Here is a 23,021-nt window from a genome sequence, read left to right on the forward strand (position 1 = left end):
GGCTGTTTTGGTACTTGGGGACTGCTTTGGGTTGGCAGCTGGAGTGCTTGGAAGGCAGCTGGAAGAGAAGCTGCTGAAGAGAAGTGCTGGCGTGCAGCAGGGAAGCTGGCGGGCCAAAGGAAGCAGCTGGGCAGGGGCCTGTTGGGCTTGGCGTTTGGGCTTGCTTTTGCTGAAGAGCTGATGGGAGAATGGCTAGTCTTGGAACGTGATGTGCTGAAGGAGATGGCTGTGAGGTGGTAGGAGCTTCATTGATGCTGGAGGCTAGTGGAGTTGAACGTGGCTGATGGAGTGCTGAATGTAAGGTGGCTGTAGCCGGAGGCAATTGGGCTTCACGTGATGGGCCTTGGGCCTTGTGACTGAAAGTTTTCAAAAAATGCCAACTTTCCTATATTTTCTCCCAAAAATACCACTTTTCTCTCATTTTTCTTGCTTTTCAAGAGCAAATAAAATATAACAAATTCCCTATAAAACAAATATAAATTAAATTAAAACTAAATATTTTCAATAATCAAATATACCTCATAAATTCCATGAAAATATTAATTAAAACTTAATTTCTATTAAACATTTAAGTTCAATAATACAACATTTTTTTATCACTAACTTAACAATAATAATTCAAATAATTAACTACAACATTTTACAACAAAATAACTATAAAAACACACAAAAGTATATAAAATCATGATAAGACTAATAAATTCAAAATTACTTAAAAACTTAATAAATTACTTAAAAACTCAAGAATTATGCAACAATTAGCACATAAAAAGTGGTAAAATAACTCTATTTTGTAGAGTTATCAGTACTTATAAATATTATTAAACTTATATTTTGTGGATTCTAATCCTTAATAATCTTATTTTACTATCTTGATTTCTATTATTAGTTTATGTTTATATATTGTCTTTATTATCTATATTATTGTCTTTTATTTTACTTTCATTATTCAAAAATCTATTCAATCTTTGGAGCTAAGTTAGAATTTGTTAATTTTGATTTAAAATAGTTTTCTTTTCGATTTTAGACAACTCCTTTGGGTTCGATCTCGTGCTTACACGAACACTATATTCCATATACGATTCGTACGCTTGTGAGTTATAAATATTTAAAACATAGCCATTTTGGGTCCATCAGAGACCTTCATGCGGCTCGTACGTATCTCCTTAGGTGTCCCTGCTTGATCAGGAACTCGATCTCGTCCTTCAACTGGTGTCATGTCCATAGTCGTTGTGAAAATGACAGAACTTTGTCGTATCTCTCTTGGAGATATCCTTCCTTATAGGCGCTGGTCACTTATAAGGGACATTAGAGCTGGTCGCTTGATAGACCTCTGCTCTACTTTCGACAAGGGTCGTATAGTTGGTGAATCTTGGCTCGTATCTATTGCCTTCGGGGCATTTATTTTCAGATGTTGACGGCTCATTGCCCGCCCTTTTTCCACCATTTCTGCCATTTCTGTTGCCGTTGCCTTAACCGTTGCCATTGGGTTTATCCGTCCCGTTGGCGGCCTTGGCTGGATCTTTCTTCAGTCCCTTATCTTTCGTGGGCGACTTCCCTTTGTTGGCAATTGCATCTTCGAGCTTGATGTATCGATCAGCTCGATCTAGGAATTCCTGGGTACTTCTTACCCCATTCTTTCTCAAGCTGCTTTAGAGGGGAGAATGGCGTCTAACCCCGACAGTTAGGGTCATCCTCTTTCCCTCGTCGCCCACTGTTTTGGCTCCAGCCGCTGCTCGCATAAAGCACTGGACATACTCCTTTAAGGGCTCTCCCTCCTTTTTGTGTATCTCGACCAGCTGGTTGGCCTTAGTGGGGTGTACGCGACCCGCATAGAATTGTCCATAAAATTCATTCACGAACATTTCCCAGGATACTATACTAGCAGGAGGGAATTTAAAGAACCACTCCTGGGCGATGTCAGATAGTGTGGCGGGGAAGATCCTGCAGCGGGCATCGTCCGACACCTTCTAAATATCCATTTATATCTCAAATTTGTTGACATGAGATACTGAGTCCCCGTACCCATCAAAGTTTGGCAGTATTGGAATTTTGAACTTGCTAGGGGTTTCTGCCACAACAATCCTCTGCACAAACGGAGTGCCTCTCCTCCGGTCATACTCTATGTGAGATGTCCGGCTCCTGACCAGCTGCTGTACTGCCTAATTCAGAGCATCAATTTGAGCCTGAACCACGTCTGGGATTGCTGGGGTGACTAGTGCTGGAGGAGCGTACTCATCGTGCCTCTCGCGCCTGTCGTTGAGTACGTCTCTCAAGTCATCATCCCTGATCCTTTGCTCACTAACTCCTAGCCGATCAAAGACGTTATGCTATCTGGGTTGCCCCCCAGCGTTATGGCTTACAGGCCTATTGTATCATGGTGGGGGGTTCCTGTCTCCGCCTCTTTCTTCATGCCTTTGACCAGCATTTCCCCTGCCGGAATCGACCTCATTGTAGTCATGGTCGTCTCTAAATTGTGGCCGACTTTGGCGCAACTGGCTGGTCACGCTGTTTCCTCCTCTGGCTGGCATTTCCCAAGCGTCAGCGGGAGGCCTGCGCTGGTCGGTGGATCCCTGTGCATTATTATGCTGTGGGGGGCCCCTGACCGCAGAGCCTGACTTGTTATGCGTTCTGTTGGCAGAAGGACGCTACCCCCTACTCGGTGGATTTTGTTCATCGTCCCTTGGGCATCTAGGGCTACGGGGCGGCTGTCCGACCCTATTCTGTCGCTGGGGATTGCTGCTACCAGCCTGAGAAGGTGGTTGTTGCTCAGGATCCCAAATTGGGACATCATCCTGAGCAACATGTGGCTGCTCCGGCCTTTGTGGGCTTGCCAGCTGGATCGGAGGACTCGGATTTGGGGCCCGTTATGGTGGTGCACTTGGTGGCTGATCCGGTTGAGAGGCCGGTGTAGCATGTCCTCTGGCCAACTGAATGGCTGCTTCAAGAGCAGCTGTGGCATCTCTCTGTCGACAACCCATTTTTGCCTGCCGCTCATTTAGCTCCTGGCGCTGACGCTCAATCTCTCTTTGCTGCAGCACCAAGGTCTCAGCTGCATTTTCTTGATTGACCCTCAGACTGGCCAACTCATCCTACAACATGCCTAGTCTTGCCCTCAACATCTCGAAATCCATTTCCTCCTCTTCAAAATCCAAGTGGTTCATTTTCAGCCATATTTCGAGGAGGAGGTTGAGACGACGCAGCGCCAGCAACGTGTCCAGCTTTTTTGTATGTCTTCGCCATTTGATTTTCTTTAAGCTTCTTGAATAATCTCTCAATGAAAGCACGAGAATGTTGACCATCGATTTGGCCAATGACACGGAGTCAAAATAATGACAAAGAAACAAGAAGGAAATCAAGAATGAAATCAAATGGGAAGAAGGTGACGCAAATGATTTATAGTGGTTCGGCCCCAACTGTTTGGTAATAACCTACGTCCACTTAGTGTTCTTACTGATGTTGAATCCTAATGCCGTGATCAAAGAACTAGGGTTCTTGAGTTTCACCAGCCTTAGGAGAATTACAACTTTTCGGTGGATAATCACACTATGTTCTTTCTATGAGTATTCAGGTTCAAGGTTCAAAAGTCCCTTCCTTGAGCCTTCTCATTCATATTTATAGGCTCAAAGGGGTTACATGGGCCAATGAGCCTTAATTATCCTTAATGCCAGCGCATCAAGGCAATAAAGAGAAAATATAATAAATGTAGTTATTACGAGATTACATATCTTTAAAGGAAATAAACCAAAGAATGCGACCAGACTGGTCGCATCTAATCGCGAGATTTGATGAGGCAAGAAACACCTGGTTGATAAGTGTTTAACGCCCAAACGTGACTTCCACTTAGCAGTTGTCGTAGTATAGATCAGGCGGTCGATTCCACAAGAAGGCAAAGAAATAAAGTTAATCAATAAATAAATGTTAGAGATAAATAATATGAAGATATTTTTGTTGTTTTTGAAATTTAAAGATTATAAATAAAGATAGAATAAAGTGTGATGTAACAATAGGTAACAAATAAGAAGGATCAAGAGTCACCAATATGCATACTTATTTATTTTGATTTTTGATTCACAAAAATTACACAAATGTATAGTTCACATCCCAACTATTCATTTGGAAGATTTATCATTAAAGCACAAATATATTTTACAAAATGTATTCAAGTGATTATTATTCTTTACCATGAAAAGATGAGATAAATCTTATGAGAAATCTAAAAATGACATTATACCATTGGCAATAATGCAATAAGAGATTGGACATAAAACCTAACACAAATATTACTTTTACTATTTATAAAATACATAGAAAGAGCATGACTAATTCTATATAGATTTAGTAAAAGTAAATATATATGAATGAGATAGAGAAAATGATGAAGATATTATCTATATTATTTTCACTAATTTGATAATACATAGAAAGTGCATGACAAAATCTATATACTATTAGTAAATATAAATATAGATAACAAGATGAAGAAGTAGAGATGAAAGAAAATAAATCACTCAAATATATAAACTTTAAGTACATGGTGAATCAAAAATACCAAACAAAGTCATAATGCATATAGGATCATCCTAACCTTCCTAAGAAGGTTAGCCTATTATGCTAGACATTCTCATGAAATTCTAGAGAGAAAATATGAGAAATGAGACTAAAATTTGTTAGAGTTTTGCTACCTAAAAATTACATACCAAATGTGAAGAAAGTGTCCCTATTTATAGATGGAGAGAATGACTAAAAAGAAATTAAATAACAATTTGGGGTTTACAAAATAAATCTGAAATATTAATAATAAAATATGATTTTGAAAAATCAAATCTTATTATTAATATTAACATAGCTATTTTGGTGTATGGTCAAAATGCCCTTTTCCAAAAGCACCAAAAAAGATGAGCTTTAAAGCTCAAAATGGTAATTTTGCAAGGCCCAATACCCACAAAATATGGGTTGAAAGTGGCTGGTGGCAGCTGGTCCATTGACCCATTTTCAGCCAATGGGAAGAAGATACGTGGATAGTAGGCTGGAAAAGGGTGAGCTCGGGTTGGGCTTTCGGACTGGGCTTCAGCTGCATTGGATGGAGTTGCAAAAGAAGGCAAGGCCTTCATTGGGCCTTAGCTTTCTTGGGCCGCTGGGATGAATGGTTGATGGTCACGTTGTACATAATATGCATATATGTTCATGGTGGGTCAATGCAGGTGGAAAGGAGGCTGAAGGAGGAGCTGGGACGCGTGGCAGGCGGTGGCGGTGGCGGTGACACGTGGCAGCTGGGCAAAGAGAAGGCAGATTTTTACTGGGCTTGGGCCTTCAGATTGGGCTGGCTTTGTCTCAAGAAAAATGCAATTTTTCTCTTCTCTTTCTCAGGAAGTTTCCCAACAGGTTTCAAAGCTTGGGAAAATGGTATCTTTGGAGTGGCATTGAGTGGTGGATTTTCGGAAATGACTTTTGGAATACTGGGAGAGTTGGATTTTATTGATGGGTCTTGCAGAGTTTTACCGCTTCTTGTCGTGATGGCATTCACTTCCTTGACGTTTTGATCATTTGAATTTGAAGATTGGGCCATGTGTTGGCCTTGAACATTGAATTTCGGTTGGGAAGGAAATTTGCCTTTTTCCGGAATGGCCAAGGATTCAGTCAATTTTGAGAATTGACATTTCATTTCCTTGATTTCTTCCATCATTTGGCGATTCAGTTTGGATTGTTCCTCCATGAATGCATGAAGAGTATTCTCGAGAGAATTTCGTTGTGGATGAGCATTGTAATGAGGTGCAGAATACGCCTTTGATGGTTGAACTTGTTGCTCACTTCTCCATTGGCCTCCCGACGATTGAGCTTGGTTGGAATCTCTCCAACTGAAATTTGGGTGGTTTCTCCAACCAGGGTTGTACGTATGGGAGAATGGCTTGTTATATGCCCCTAAGGCATTGCATTGCTCCTCATAAACCCCCCTGATTTCATTCAAAGCTAAGCAGTCCTTAGCTAAGTGCTCCGTCCCTCCACAAACAAAGCAAGGTTCTTGCGGTTCCACTTGAGCGATCATGTGTGACTTTTGCCCATTTTTCGTCATTAAGACCTCAAACTGCTTTTTCAAAGCTTCGAGTTGGGCCTTAATACTATCCTCTTCTCGAAGTTGATAGATTCCAGATGGTTTGTGTCGGTTGGTGCTGTCAGTAGCACTTGGACCAGTCCAGGTGTGAGACTTTTTCGCTGTTTCTTCGAGATATTCAAGAGCATCATCTGGCTCTTTTTCGAGGAATTTACCATTGCATAGCATTTCTACAAACTGGCGCTCACGACTCGTGAGGCCTTCATAGAAGTAACTGACCAAACGCCAGTTCTCATAGCCATGGTGTGGGCATTGATTTAACAGATCTTTGAATCTTTCCCAGACTTAATAGAACGTTTCATTGTCTTTTTGGGAAAATGTGGAAATCTGTCGTTTTAGACTGTTGGTCTTATGGCTAGGGAAGTATTTCAGAAAGAAAGATTTGGTCATCTCCTCCCATGTTCCAATCGACTTAGGTCTCAAAGAGTACAACCAGCTTTTGGCTTTGTCCTTCAAGGAGAAAGGGAAGAACTTCAGTCGCACAACATCGACATTTTCGGCTCGGTTATAGAACGTGGCTACCACCTCCTCGAATTCTCTAATATGCACGTATGGACTTTCGTTTTCCATTCCATGAAATGTAGGCAAGAGTTGAATCATGCCAGGTTTAAAGTCTAATGCGGGCATATTAGGAGGGAAGATAATGCATGAATGTGTGGAAGTGCGAGTAGGATGGAGGTAGTCATTGAGAGTTCTTGGTTGGATTTCATCATTGCGAGCCATTGCGAATGGGTTATTAACAGCGAAAGTTTGTGGAGAAGTAGGATTGGTGGAAGGAGTTCCGGTAGGAGTGGCAGATGAATTGGAAGAAGTGTCACTGGAAGTTTCGTGATGATTCATCCACCCTCGGAAATCAGAATTAGATGTATTTTATGTTTCTCTTTTTTTTTTGATGATTTTTTATTTTTTTTTGTTAAACTTGTTCCCAGGTAGATTTGGAGGTTTTCAGGTGATCTCCAACGCCTTACTAGAACTCCCCGAGGTTACTGAGTAAGTATGGTGGATCACAAGCCAACCTTTTCAACCAAACAACCTTTAAGCAAAGTGAAATTGCTTATTTTGACAAAACAAGCTTGGTTTTCTTATAGTAATAAGTTCAACAATGTAATAGTGCAAAAGTAGATGCTCGAAATGTTCCCAGGCCGATTGGGAAGGTTGCCAAGGTACCGCTTTAGACCCACACTTGCCTAGACAGAACTCCCTGAGGTTCCCAGGTAAGTGTGGAGGGTAACGCTATCACAAACCTTATTTAACAACCAATCTTTCTAGACAGAACAATATCGGTTTCTACCATTTGTAATATTACACAATTGTTCCCAATACTAAGAGTTTTATGATCGAAATTTTATGAACAATTTTATGCAATTTTATGTTTTTTTTTTTTTTTTTTTGAAAAACCTAAATTTTAAGGAAAACTAAGGCAAATGAAAATAAAAATCTAAAGTAAGTAACAAAATAATTAAAAAAAAAACACAAAACAAAATAAAATAAAGAAAATAAAATTAAAGTGAAGAGAAAATAGCAAGCTTAATCTATTTTTTTTTTCAAATATGTATTAAACAAAAAAATAGAATAGAAATTAAGAAAGAAAAATGGAGTAAGGAAAAAAAATTATATAAATATATATGATTTTTTTTTAAAACAAAAAGAGAAGAAAAATGGAAAAGGAAACAAAGAAATAGAAATAAGAATACATATATTTCTATTTTTTCTGTTTTTTCTTTTTTTTTTAGTTTTTTTTTTTAGATATGTATAAATATATATATGAATATAAATATATATTTTTTATCGAAAAAAAAAGATAAAAAAAAGAAAAAGAAAAGAAAAGATATATATATAAATAAAGAAAATTTTTTTTTCTTTTTATTTTTTTGTATAATAATAATAGTTAATTAAAAATTAGTAAATAATAAAAACTATACTAATACAATATTTATTCTAACAAAAACACAAATAAAGTTACAAATATTTTTGTAAAAATTTCACTAAACCTTTGAAAATTAACTCCCCGACAACGGTGCCAAAATTTGTTTAACACCCAAAATGTGACTACACTAAGCGGTGGTTGTAGTAAGATCGGGCGGTCGATCCACAAGGAGGTAACCTAAAATCAAAATGTTAGTAGAAAATAACACAAAAAGTTAGTAACAAGGAGTAAATAAAATTGTAAATGGAAAGAAGTTTGAGATTTTGGTATTGTATTTTTGATAAAGTGATGAAATGAGATAAGTGAAATAAATGTAAGATGTAATCAAGAGTTTGAGAAAATAAAAGGTTTCAAGAATCATCCATATGCTTGCTTAGTTACTTGGTTACTTGATTTACAAAAATACACAAGTAAATAGTTCACATCCCAACATTTACTTGGAAAATCTAACATTAAAGTCCATATTCTTTTCCAACAAAAGTCCATTTGAGTTATAAAGTTCTTTACTTTAAAAGCACAATATTAATCTTATGAAAAATCTAAAAATGACAAAATACCCAAGGACAATAATGCAATAGAAGATTAGACATAAAATTACGTATCAATATTACTTTTACTAATTAGAAGCACATAGAAAGAGCATGACTAATCCTATATACTATTAGCATAAGTAAATAAAGATAACAAAATAAAGATAGAGATGAAAGAACATAAATAACTCAAATATATTACATTAAGAACATAGTAAATCAAAGTAGCAAAATAACATCACTTGCATATGAAATTATCCCTAACCTTCCTAGGAAGATTAGGCCATTATGCTCATGATTCTCACAAAATTCTAAGAAGAAAATATGAGAGGAAAGTGAGAGGAAATTTTGCTATAGTTTCTCTACTCTAAAAATTACATTCCAAATGTGAAGAAAGTGTCCCTATTTATAGATGGGGAAAATGACTAAAAAGAAATTAAACAACAAAATGGGGTTTACAAAATAAATCTGAAATATTAATAATAAAATATGATTTTGAAAAATCAAATCTTATTATTAATATTACCCTAGCTATTTTTGTGTATAGTCAAAATGCTCTTTTTCTAAAATACCACAAAAACATAATCTATAAAGCTCAAAATAGCAATTTACAAAGCTCAATACCCACAAAACATGGCTGGTGACACAAGAGGGTTTTGACCCATTTTCAACCAATGAGAGAGTGCCACATAGGCAGCCTTGGCTGAAGAAAATGCCTTGGGCCTTGACTGGGTCGTTGGGTGCCTTGGGTGCATTTGGGCCTTTGTGTAATGGTCACATTAATCTGCTGAAGGAAATATTGCATATATGCATATATGTGGGCTGATGGTCACGTGGTGGAATGGCTGAAAGAAGGAGCTGAAGGGAAAAAGGGAATGGTTGTGGACAAGTGGCGCGAGGCGAGTGGCTGGCAAAGAGAAGATAGAGCTTGTGTTGGGCTTGGGCTGCTGAAACCGTGGGCCTGCATTGGGTCTGAAATGAAAAAAAAAAAAGTTAACTACAATAATATCATTTTTTCAGCTCTCATTTTTCAAGTTTAATTCTTTTCTTTTCTATATTTGTTTCTTTTAATTAGGCTCAAATGCATTATAATTCATATAAAATATTTTTAAATTAAATTAAAACTAATATTTTCCATTTAAAGAATATATCATAATAAATTCAAGAAAATATTATTCAAAACTTAATTTAATTTGAACTTAAACTTGATAAAATGACATCTTTTGAGCACTAATCAAGTTTCTAGAAGCTCTAGACCCTTCCAGAACTTGCTGGAATATCGTATTACTCAGTCAAACTTGATTAATCAATTCAAATTATACTGAAAAAGTGCAATTATGTGTTTAATATTTACGTATGCTGATTTATCACAGCATAGGGGCCGATATATCGCCTACGGAAGATACGAAAAACACGTCGACTTTGCACGAACGATCGAACCAGTCTCGGGAATACTGGGAGAGGCGATATATCGACCCCACTGATTAGTGCTCAAAAGATGTCATTTTATCAAGTTTAAGTTCAAATTAAATTAAGTTTTGAATAATATTTTCTTGAATTTATTATGATATATTCTTTAAATGGAAAATATTAGTTTTAATTTAATTTTAAAATATTTTATATGAATTATAATGCATTTGAGCCTAATTAAAAGAAAAAGAAAAGAATTAAACTTGAAAAATGAGAGCTGAAAAATGATATTATTGTAGTTAACTTCTCTTTTTCATTCCAGGCCCAACACAGGCCCATGATTCCTACAGCCACATGCATCCTCCTTACGCCACGTGTCCCTGCCAACCTTAAATTCCCTTCAGCCTCCTTTCCACCTGCATTGACCCATATGCACATATATGCATATTTCCTTCAGCATGTTAACATGACCATTCCACAAAGGCTCAAATGCATATGAAAGCCCAACACTCCATGCACCCAAGCAGCAGCTCCAACGACAAGCTTCACTCCAACGTGAACGTGACCAGCCCAATTCTCTTCTCAGCAACATCACATGCCCCTCATCATTCCATGTCCAAAGGCCCAAGGCACCCAACGACCCAGTCAAGGCCCAAGGCATTTTCTTCAGCCAAGGCTGCCTACGTGGCACTCTCTCATTGGTTGAAAATGGGTCAAAACCCTCTTGTGTCACCAGCCATGTTTTGTGGGTATTGGGCTTTGTAAATTGCTATTTTGAGCTTTATAGATTATGTTTTTGTGGTATTTTAGAAAAAGAGCATTTTGACTATACACAAAAATAGCTAGGGTAATATTAATAATAAGATTTGATTTTTCAAAATCATATTTTATTATTAATATTTCAGATTTATTTTGTAAACCCCATTTTGTTGTTTAATTTCTTTTTAGTCCTTTTCCCCATCTATAAATAGGGATACTTTCTTCACATTTGGTATGTAATTTTTAGAGTAGAGAAACTATAGCAAAATTTCCACTCACTTTCTTCTCATATTTTCTTCTTAGAATTTTGTGAGAATCATGAGCATAATGGCCTAATCTTCCTAGGAAGGTTAGGGATGATTCCACATGCAAGTGATGTTATTTTGCTACTTTGATTTACTATGTTCTTAATGTAATATATTTGAGTTATTTATGTTATTTCATTTCTATCTTTATTTTGTTATCTTTATTTACTTATGCTAATAGTATATAGGATTAGTCATGCTCTTTCTATGTGCTTCTAATTAGTAAAAGTAATATTGATACATAATTTTATGTCTAATCTTCTATTGCATTATTGCCCTTGGGTATTTTGTCATTTTTAGATTTTTCATAAGATTAACTTTGTGCTTTTAAAGTAAAGAACTTTATAACTCAAATGGACTTTTGTTAGAAAAGAATATGGACTTTAATGTTAGATTTTCTAAGTAAATGTTGGGATGTGAACTATTTACTTGTGTATTTTTGTAAATCAAGTAACTAAGTAACTAAGCAAGCATATGGATGATTCTTGAAATCTTTCCATTTCTCAAACTCTTGATTACATTTTACATTTATCTCACTTTATCATTTCATCAAAAAAATACAATACCAAAATCTCAAACCTCTTTCCATTTACAATTTTATTTATTTCTTGTTACTAACTTTTTGTGTTATTTTCTACTAATCTTTTGATTTTAGGTTACCTCCTTGTGGATCGACCGCCCGATTATACTACAACCACCGCTTAGTGGTTGTCACATTTTGGGCGTTAAACACCCACCTATGTATTTTTGAAAGTTCGGTTTTTCAATTTTAAAAATAGCCTTAACCTTTTGACTAGCCTCTGAACGTTTTTGACCGAGTCTTAAGCACTTGTTCAACGAATATTCAAATATTTTTCAATTAATATTCATTATTTTATTCAAGCTAAAATGAAGTAGTTTCACTCCTTGAACTCTATAAATAAGACCTAGTACCCAGCCATTTCTCTCTTTCTTCAAGCTGTGTTCAGAGCCTTCAAGCTGCTAGGGTTACTATAGAGTGATAAACACTTGGGTTGGGATAAAAGCTTTTTCATCCTAAGCTTTATAAACACTTGGGAAGTGAGATATAGAGTGTGTTTTCAATATCGAGGTGTAGATTGGTTCTAGTACATCCAAAGGTATTCTTATTCTTAAGTTAATTTCTATTTGGTTCATTCGTTTTCTTTACTCAAATCCTAACTCGTTGTTTTCGATTCTTGGTTAGGTATTTAAGTTCTTTGAACTTAAGGTTTCTTCTCAGTAAGCTTCTTCTTGGTGGCTTAGTTCTCTTCTTTATCTTCTCTTATCTTTAGAAATACTCACAATTTTTATTATTGGTTTTAGGAGTGTTCCAAATCCTGTCCTTGTTCTCAAATATCCCGGTGTTGGTAAGGAAAATATGATAGATTTTATATGTTTATATGATATGTTATGTTATGATACGTTTACGTTATGTATAGTATTAGTATGTTTATAGTCCTTGGGAATATGACTTGTCTAGCTAGCAAGCCCCCAAAATTTATGGGCATATGACTTGCTTGGCTAGCAAGCCCCAAAAAGCTATGGGCATATGACTTGCTTGGCTAGCAAGCCCCACAAATCTATGGGCATATGACTTGCTTAGTTAACAAGCCCCAAGAAGTATGATGGTCATTGTAGTTTTATATGATGTATGTTTTATAGTATATGTTTTGTAGTCTTATGTTATGTTTTATGTTGTATGTGCTAGTAGATTTTCATTGTTGGGCATTAGACTCATTCCTTTATTTTTATGTATGCAGGAAAATAGATATGGCAGAAGGATTCTTGGTAGCTTGACTTGTGTATTAAGGATGAAGGGATTCGATGGACTGCATGACGATTCGAGGACGACGTTATTTTTAGTCTCATTAAATTATGTTTTTATGTATTTTCCGCATTTAGCTCTGTAAAAAATTTCCTTTAGTTTAAAGTTATGTTTTATTTTAAGACAATGGGATCCCATATCACTCAATTATGTATTTCAATATTTACTTTGGAGTTTTTAATAAAGTTATGAATATTCCTTATGTATGTTTTATTTAAATTAGTAGCTATATCTACTAGTTTTAATAGTCCTAGATCTTAGAATTAGTGGGTCATTACACTTTAGTGTTTTTTTTAAATGTTTAAATAATTAGATTCAACATACTAAAATTATAGTATACATTTTCTAAACTTAGACATATTATTCTAAATTGAAACTTTAAAATATTCTTCTAAATTCATTGTTAAAAATTTTAAAATAATATTTAATATTACATATAATATATATATGTAAAAATGAAAAAAAAAACTCTTAATCAATTTATTCGAGTTATTTGGGCAGGTTGGTATAGTTCCTGATCCGCCCAATATAATAATTGGGCGGTTTGAATTTTTGTCAAATTATTCGAATTGTATTTTTTTGTTGATTTTTTCGATTTGGTTTGAGCGGTTTATTTGGGTTTAGCGATTTACAAAAACTTTTGCTCAACCCTAGTAACAGAGACGACAATGTGAGCTTCAATAGTTTAAGTTCTTGATTGCGACAATAAATGGATTGTGGTGATGACTGTGCAAGTCATTGAGGGTTCTTTGATGATGACTTTGTCATTTTAGATCACGATAACGAAAGAAAAAAGTGGAGGAAAGAGAAAAAAAAGAATAGATGAGTCTTGGTTGACTAAACTTTGACTCAGAGATTTGAACTTCTCAAAAGTATTTTTTTTAAGAGACTACAATGATTAGCTTCTTCTTAAAACGCTGTTTAGACTAAAAACCCTAAGCATATGGTTAATCCAATCAAAGTTTAAAATGGTGAAGCCCAGCGAACCAAGGTCATAGTAGGGTCGATTCAAGCTTTGAGAACATAGTCTTGCTTTAACAATGTATATATTTTAGAGATTTTTCTTAAATACACTTTTTTTTTACTATTTTACAATTCCTACTTCTTTTTTTTTCGAAAATACGCACTAAAATTTTCAAAAATATAATTTTTAAAGTTTCATAATTACAAAAATGCAGTTTTTAGGAAAAACAAATAAAAATTAATTTTAAAATAACTCACTAGATCAACGAAATATATATACATATATATATATATATTAGAACAACTCAACACCAACCCAAATTTTTTTAAAAATAACTTGAAAACAACATAAAAAAAATAACATCGTAAAAATGTAAAAAAAAAAATTAAAATTGTAAAATTGAAAGAAAAAAATATTTGACAAAAACATAATTTTTGTAGCAAAAATAAGTATTTTATGTAAAAATCTTAATATTTTATTGGGAATTTTTAAAAAATATGGCTTTTATACTATCAATGTGCAAAAATATGGGAGTTATACTTTTCTTAATTTGTATGAGAAATTTATTAAAGAAAAAGTTAAAGTATGAGAAACACAATTAGTAGCTAACTAAAATATAGAAATGTCACATTTGTTTATCATAGTTATGTTTTCTTTTATTTTGAAGATAATTTTTTTTCCTTACTTGTTTTTTCTTCCATTTTTCCTTTTTCTTTTTTCTTTCTACCAATTTTTTCCTTCATCTTTTTTTCTTTCCATTTTTTCATTCTTTTTTTATTATTATTCATTTATCTATTTTTTTTTCATTTGTATTGTTTTTTTTTTTTTCATATTTTTTCAGTTTTTTTTCATTTTATTTTTTCTTTATTTTTGTATTTATTATTTTCTCTTTCCTTTTTTTTTTTTCGTTTTTCACACATATGAGCTTTTTTTTCTTCTTCCATTTTTTCTACCAATTTTTTCATTCATATTTTTTTTCTTTTCATTTTTCCATTATTTTTCTTCTTCTTCTTTTCATTCTTATTTATTCATCTATTTTTTTTCATTCATCATTTCTTTTATTTTTATTTTCATATTTTTTTTCATTTGTGTACTTATTCTTTTCTTATTCTCTTTCTTTTTTTTTCACACATATATTTTAACATTACATAATTATTCTACTATTTTTTTATTTATTATTTTTTATTATTGTATTTTTTTTATAATTTTTTCCACTATATATAAAAAAAAAAATTCAAATCAATTTTTTCAGCATTTTCTTTTTACTGTAACACTTATAGAAATACCAAAATTTGGAAAGAAAACTAATAAAAATATGAAAACGTGAATGGGTAACTAGTTACCTTCACATTCTTTGTGTGTATATTTCTGATGGTAACTGGTTACTTTCACGTTTTGGTGTGTGTATATTTATGGTTTCTTTATGGTAACTAGTTACTTATGTTACTAAAATCATAGTTACTTCTTCTTCCTTTTTTAATGAAGTGTTCTTCCATATTTTTCCTTCAAATTTGATGTTTCTTTTCATATTTAATATGAGTAACTCGTCACCCCTCTTAGGTAACTAGTTACCCCTCTTATGGCAGAAAGTTACTCATCTCAGGATAACTGGTTACCCCTCGTGGTGCATGTTATTTAACCTAGCTCTAGAATTTTTTTTTAAGATCAATCAAGTAACTGGTTACCCTACCCAGGATTTGAAAAAAAAATGTACAATCTTAAAAAAACATTGTTGACGCCGTTTCTCGTCAAACAGTAAAAGAAGAGCACGTAAACAATGAATGAGAATGGCTAAACGAAATAAAACAAATCAAACATGCGATTTTTACGTGGTTCAGCAGTTAAATCTGCCTAGTCCATGAGTCTCTGTTATTAATCTTAAGGTTATCTCTGAAAATTCCTTAGCATGAATTTTTTCAGAGTTTTCTCTCAAGGATCAGAATTTTGGTCCTTTACAATGGTGCATGGCTTCTCTATTTATAGAGAAGGATGCAGAATACTATCCCACATATTTTGGGTAGTTACTCTTTTGTGAATAAAATAAATGGCTTTAAATGCTTATAATCAGATATAAAAGGAAACGTCCTTGAAGACCAGAAAACGCATAACTGACCAAATAATATCCCACGATTCTTGGGGATTTACATTAATAAATGAGGATTACATCTCATATTTATAATACTTGTAAATATTCAAGGTGGTTATCGCGTATCTCCAAGGCTTTAGCATCTCAGGTCTCACGTCATTGTTCGAGCTAATGGCATCTCCCGAGATCACGTGTCTTTCGAGATCGTACGTACATCTAGCTCGAGACCCCCGATCCGAAGTCGTCCCCGAAGATGAGTATGTTCTCGGAGCTACCTTTCGAGATCGAGACCATTTCGAGCTCATATATTCGAGGTCATATATCGTACTTTTCAGGCTCGATATACAATCCTGGAGCATAGTTCAATCCTTACGAGACCATTTGTTGTGAATCCAACTTTCGAGGTCATATTTACCATGGTTCGAAATCTGGGTATAACATCTTGCCCCCTCAAAAGTATTTTTTCGAATCCTAAGAGAAGGAAACTTTTGAACTACTTTCCTTGAGAACTGTACCGTCACACCTTTGAAAATGGACACGCGTCAGCTGGGTATTGCTCATTTTAGGTACTTGAGTACCTTGGAAACACGCCCACGATCGTCCGTCTGACACCTTTTCGGCGCCTTCTTGTCATTGATCCCCATCCGTTCGATCTAGTGAGGATTTCATTCGACGCTCCTGATTAATTCCTTTTCCCCACCTATATAAACAAGGCCCCACTCTTCATCTTCTTCACTTTCATCCTCATTCGCCATAAGCAAGAAAAGAAGAAAAACAAGCCCAGAGACCCCTTTGCAAAGTTCCTGTTCCGTGCATGTTTTCTCGACCAAAGAAACAAAGGAATCCTGGTCTGTTCGAATCAGTGAGTTCTTTCCTGCAACCTCTTCTCCAATCGACGATCTCTCTGCAATCGCCATTACTGTGTAAGTATGCCGTTTTTGTTTTTCGTTTAAAATGTTCTTGCTGTGTGTGCTAGTTTATGTCCTTAGCATGATACGATAGGAGGTTTTGAACCGATAGGTCTTTATGCTTTCTGGATTTTCACTCTGAATGTTCGTCTCTGGTTTATACCCAGTTTTGACGTTTGAATGTGGTTCCCATTTTCTGGGTTTTGAAATTCTTAGGCAGCGTTTCTTGTACATTAAGCTTTCGGATAAAAACATGGGCTTTGACAAATGCACGAAATCCAAAAACGCTTTTCCTGGCTAACCGCCACTCTTCTTTCCCTTGAATTTCGGGATTTTCAAAAAATTATCCACACTCCTTTTCTTTTTCGTGGAATACACGCCCCTGACTCGTCAATAAGGGTCTTAGTATTTAGTCTCGTTCCTAAATCTCCGAGCTCATTCTATCGAGCTCGTGACTCTTGCATGCGTGGCCCTCACCATTTTTTCTTTCTCGCTAGATGTCGAAGAATCTGGAAAGACGGTGGGGGTCATTGCTGGCAGTCCCTTACGAGCCGAAATCTCCGAGCCCGGAATCGCTCTTCGCCCGGAACCAACGTCGGATAAGAGAATACGAGCTTGTGCGCGAGCAAGAAGACATTCGAGCTCACTATCGCCGCCAGATAGACGAGGTCATTGAAAAGAAGAGAAGAGTTCTTCGGGAGGCTCTCTATCCGGAGCCCAATTCAGGACCTAGGCCCATTCCCCTCGACCCTGCGCTAAAGGTCACTGTTGCGTATCATCCAGGGGAACTCCAGTTTTCATTAATGGGGGAAACTTCATCCTGCAGCCAAGGAAGGAGATGTTCGAGGCCGAGCTTTACTGGAGCAGGGTTACCACAACCAGCCAAATAACTGACATCCTAGCTTTCCACGGCCTTAGCCTGTCAGGCTCCTTGAAGTGTCGACCTCCGGTCGACCACGAACGGAGCTGCTTCGCCCCAGGGGGCCGCGACGCCAGTGTGAAATACGCGGCCTGGAGCCAGGAACATATGACGGCAGGAGCTCTGTTGCCCTTGAAGTCTTTTTTCAAGGACTTCACGGATTTCGTTGGGTTGGCACCGTTCCAACTCAACACTAATTCGTACAGGGTGCTGTCTGCCCTGAGGTCCTTGTACCACGAGCTGAGGTGGGAAGGACCTTCACCCCAAGAGATCTTATATCTCTTTTGTTTAAAAAGTAACCCCTCCCTAGCTCGGGGAGGGGATGGTTTTTACTATCTCTCGAGCTATCCCAAAGAGACGAAGGTTTTTGAGGATCTCCCCAATCACCCGCCTGATTTCAAGAGGGCCTTCTTCTGGACAGACGGTCTGTCCCCGTCTCGACATTACTCGTTCAGGCGGATTTGTAAGTATTCTCGTTACTTTTATTCCTGAGCTCGAGACTTTAGTTCTTAAATCCATATTTAGATGAAATGTTTTTCGCTTTTCAGCTAATTTTAAGCGTCCCACCCCTACTGAAGCAATGACGAGGCATAGAGAGGCCTTGCTCCAGCTTCCTTATGGCAGGAGGTCTCTCTCGTATCTATTACACGAGGGCAAGCTCCGAGCTTGCGGGTTGTTGGGAGAGGGCCAGTCAACCTCTGACTGGTCCAGCAAAAAATATGAACGCTGGGAGGAGGTGCCACTGCCTACAGGCGCCCCTCCTCCGAGGAGAGAGAGGAGGCCATCACTCCCAGTTCGTCTGAGGAGTCCGCGGTCCGGGAATGAGGCCAATGATGAAGCCTCGAGCTCGGACTCAGATGAAGGTAAAGTCCTCCCTACCTCGAGGATGTGGTCCCCCACACTACTAAAACACAGGCCCAATAGGTTAGTCTCGTGCCCACAGGATAGATACCATTTCTACATATGGAGTTGGGTAGACGACTGTGTCCATAGGTTCGATAGTGGGCTCGGGAAATATGATACCATGTACACCACGGACGAGGTGTGGAATGGGATAGCGGTGCAGTACGGGACCAATGATTATAGGGACCTCTCGAGGTTATCCCCTACTTATAGGGAAGGAACTCCCCCCGCCTCCTCTGAAGACGGGGGAATTTCATGGTCCCCAAGCTCGAGCTCAGGGGAGAGTTCCAGTTAGGTTTCTTCCATCATCACTCTATATGTCTGGTACCGAAATTACTTGATGTACATTTCTCTTTTACTGACTCACTGTGTTGTGACTTGTGCAGGCGAGATGGACTCCGACCTTGACGCCCTTATCGACAATGCAGGCGCCAAGAGGAGCAAACGCCCTAGGGCGGGGTCACTGAAGACCGGTCAGCCGGGCAAAGGCTCCAAGAGGTCCAAAAAGACACCTCCCCTTGCCTTGCCGGTTTCGAGCTCCATTGATGCGTCGACTATCCAGGCTAGCGCCTCTATGACAATGCCATCTTCGCAGGCCGTCGTCTCCGCGGTCGCACGGACCTCGCTGACTGGTGCCCCTGCCATTGAGTCCCAACCTCCTGTGGTGGGCGAAACATCTTCAGCTCAGCTTTCCAGAAGGCCTTCTGCTTCTCGAGTTCAGAAGCTGACAATCTCCACCCATATGGACTCGTATGTGGTGGATAATGCTGCTGGACCTCACGGATCTACGCTGATCTCGGATGTTATGTTCCGGATCGACCAGAGCTATGGCAGTTTCAAAGCTCCTCAGTGGCAGTGCCTAACTGGCACCCGAGACCGCACTGCCCTTTACGAGAAGAGTATCGAGCACACTGCCGCAGTAAGTATCCTTCTATATTCCTTTTGCTTACATTCATACTGTCCTGAGGCTAATGGTGGTTTCTTCCTTTTTTCAGGCTCTTGCCTTCACTGCCCAGCTCAATTACGAGCTGAACAACGAGATCCATTCGAGCATGACTCATGCTCAAGAGGCGAAGGACCTTCACCTTAGAGCGAACGACGATCTGAAGGCGGCGAATACTAAGCTCGAGGCAGTGGTTAAGGAGCGTGAGGACATGGCCAAGGAGCTCGGAAAGCTGAGAGCTGAACTCGAGGAGCAAAAGAAAGATAACGCCCATCTTCGGGAGACCAATAAGAAGCTCGAAGAGGACAAGGCCGCCACCTTCGACTTCATAGAGGATGCCAAAACTCGCCTTCTTTCCGAGTACAAAGAAAAGAAGGAAAAGGCGGTCGACTCAGCCATGTACCGGATGTGGGCTTATAACGAAGAGCTGGACACCAGCTTCTTAAGTCCCCATGAGGCGCCGCTTCTTGAACGATGGAATGCCCGGCTCGAGAAGGAAGAGGTTGAACGGCTTGTGAAGGAGAAGGCTGAGCAGCTCGAGAAGGAAAAGGCTACTCCGGGCACCATTTCGGAGGAAGCACAGGAGGATAGTCATGCTATTCGTCTTGAGGGGTCCGGTGCCACTGATGCTGAGAAGGCCAAGGAGACTCCTCTCCCTTGAATCTGACCTCGGGGAGATCAGTTATCGGGGCTGCGTCCCCTTATTTCTGTAACTATTTTAATATATGCCCACGGGGCTGATACAATTTCTTTTACCATTCTTTTATATGCTTTACATTTCTTGGCTCGAAATATTTTGCATATTTTCAAATTGATGAACCGGTTATGTTTATTTATTCATACAAACATAGTTTGGATTTGGGCTCGAAATTCGATGCATTCATGCATAGTTTATTCGAATTATCCGCTTCCGACCTCGTTACTTATCAAGGTCGGATATTACTTTAACCATGAACTCAAAAGTACTTATATGGTATGTAATGTGAATGATCTGGTTATATCTTTTTTGTTTAGTTACTTTTCCTCATCCTAAGTTTTTGTTCCGAGGTTAAGAGTTTGAAACTATTTTCTCTCAGATATTCCAGCCTCGATCTTGACTTGTCTCGTGATAGGTTTAGGCTCCTACTTATCATCGATCAATTTTTTGGCTGGTTTGTTCCAGACCTGTTAAGTTTGCACATCTGGTTAACTCCAAACGTTTTAGGATTTTGGTAGTTCGGTTTTGTCCGAACTATCTAAGCTCGCGTATTTGGTTATATCCAAATACTTCATGTTTTTGATAACTCAGTTATCTAGGCTTGCGTACTTGGTTATCTCCAAATACTTTTATCTTTTTGATAAGTCGGTTATGTCCGAACTATCTAAGCTCGCGTACTTGGTTATCTCCAAATACTTCATATAAATATATATTTTTTATTTTTTAATCTGACGGTATATATACCAATGATGCCCCCTTAATATCCTATGAGTGTGACCATAGGTTATTAAATTAAGAGAGGTTGCAAAAATAAAAAGAAATTACATATGGGACAAAATAAACCTTTTATTTGATGAAATTCAAAAACAAACAAACAAATTCATGGTTACAGGTAACACTTCCTACACTATTGATAGTAAGGTCTAAGGTGTTCGCCATTCCATGCTCGCGGTATCAGGCCCCCATCTAATCTCACAAGTTTGTATACGCCAGGTCGGATGACTGACTCTATCTGGTATGGTCATTCCCAGTTCGGCCCGAGCACTCCAGCTGCTGAATCTCGGGTGGATAAGAATACGCGTCTCAAAATCAGGTCTCCCACTCCGAACTTTCGATCCCGAACCCTCTTATTGAAATATCTTGTGGTTCATTGCTGGTAAGCAGCATTTCTCAGCTGAGCCTCTTCTCTTTTTTCTTCGATCAAGTCTAGGGTTTCTTCGAGCTGAGTATGATTTGAATCCTGATCGTAAATTTGAGTTCGGATCGTCGGGATTTCGACCTCGATGGGCAACATTGCCTCGCAGCGGTACGCTAGAGAGAACGGGGTATGTCCGGTTGATGTCCGAGCTGTAGTCCTATATCCCCAAAGGACTTGAGGCAATTCTTTGGGCCATCGTCCCTTTGCCTCTTCCAACTTTTTCTTTAGAGAGCTCTTGAGAGTTTTGTTAACGGCTTCGACCTGACCATTCGCTTGAGGGTGAGCCACTGATGAAAAACTCTTTATTATGCCGTTCTTGTCGCAAAAATTGGTGAATAAGTCACAATCGAACTGGGTTCCGTTATCGGATACAATCTTTCTCGGCACTCCGTATCTACATACGATGTTCTTTACCACGAAATCAAGGATCTTTTTCGAAGTTATAGTTGCCAATGGTTCAGCCTCCGTCCATTTTGTGAAGTAATCTACGGCGACTACCGTATATTTCACTCCGCCTTTTCCAGTGGGGAGAGAGCCTATGAGGTCGATGCCCCATACTGCGAAAGGCCATGGGGATGTCAACATGGTCAGTTTCGGATGGTGGAGCTCGGGGTATCGTGGCGAATCTCTGGCATTTGTCACATTTCTTCACATACTCAAAATAGTCTGTTCTAATGGTTGGCCAGAAATATCCTTGACGTATGATCTTCTTGGACAGGCTATGCCCCTCGGCGTGGTCTCCGCAGAACCCTTCATGAATTTCTTCAATGATCTTCTTTGCTTCGGGAGAGGGGTTACACACCTAAGCAGCGGCATGGAATATCCTCTTCTGTATAGCTTTCCGTCCAAAATGGTGTAACGAGGAAGTTGATACATCAATTTTCGAGCCTGGTTCCGATCTTTTGGAAGAATTCCATTCTCGAGATAATCAACTATTGGACTCATCCAGGTCGGTTCTGTTTCAATCATACATACATCTTCCTCGTCTGGCTCAGTAATGCTGGGTGCTGATAGGTGTTCTACGGGTACAACATTCAGTTCTTCATTTTCGGCGGAAGTGGCGAGTCGAGCTAAGGCATCTGCATTTGAGTTTTGTTCCCGGGGAACCTGTTCGATTGCGTAAAACTCGAAATACTCCAATGCGGATTTTGCCTTCTCCAGATAAGCTGCCATTCTTGTGCCACGAGCCTGGTACTCTCCCAAGATTTGATTAACCACGAGCTGGGAATCGCTGTAGCAATGTATAGCTTTGGCCTTGAGCTCTTTTGCTATTCGCAGTCCTGCGAGTAGAGCCTCGTACTCAGCTTCATTATTAGATGCTTTAAAGCCAAATATTAAAGCAGAGTGAAATTTGCTCCCTGCAGGAGTGATCAGAATAACTCCTGCCCCCGCTCCATTTTCATTCGACGAGCCGTCGACGTAAAGTTTCCACAGCTCGTGGGCCGTGGTTATTACCTCGTCGTCGGCTATACCAGTGCACTCCACTATGAAGTCTGCCAAGGCTTGTGCCTTAATGGTCGTTCTGGGATGGTAAG

General features: G+C 38.2%; 1 non-coding gene across 1 annotated transcript; it reads left to right on the forward strand.

Annotated features, from left to right (window-relative positions):
* Window positions 1-6,347: 6,347 nt before the first annotated feature.
* LOC133813640 (small nucleolar RNA R71) lies at window positions 6,348-6,454 on the forward strand. The gene has a single exon (XR_009884647.1). It is a non-coding gene; the product is annotated as a small nucleolar RNA R71 (small nucleolar RNA).
* The last annotated feature ends 16,567 nt before the right edge of the window (window positions 6,455-23,021 follow it).

The sequence above is a fragment of the Humulus lupulus genome, chromosome 1 (assembly GCF_963169125.1).
Source record: "Humulus lupulus chromosome 1, drHumLupu1.1, whole genome shotgun sequence".
Classification (NCBI taxonomy): Eukaryota; Viridiplantae; Streptophyta; class Magnoliopsida; order Rosales; family Cannabaceae; genus Humulus; species Humulus lupulus.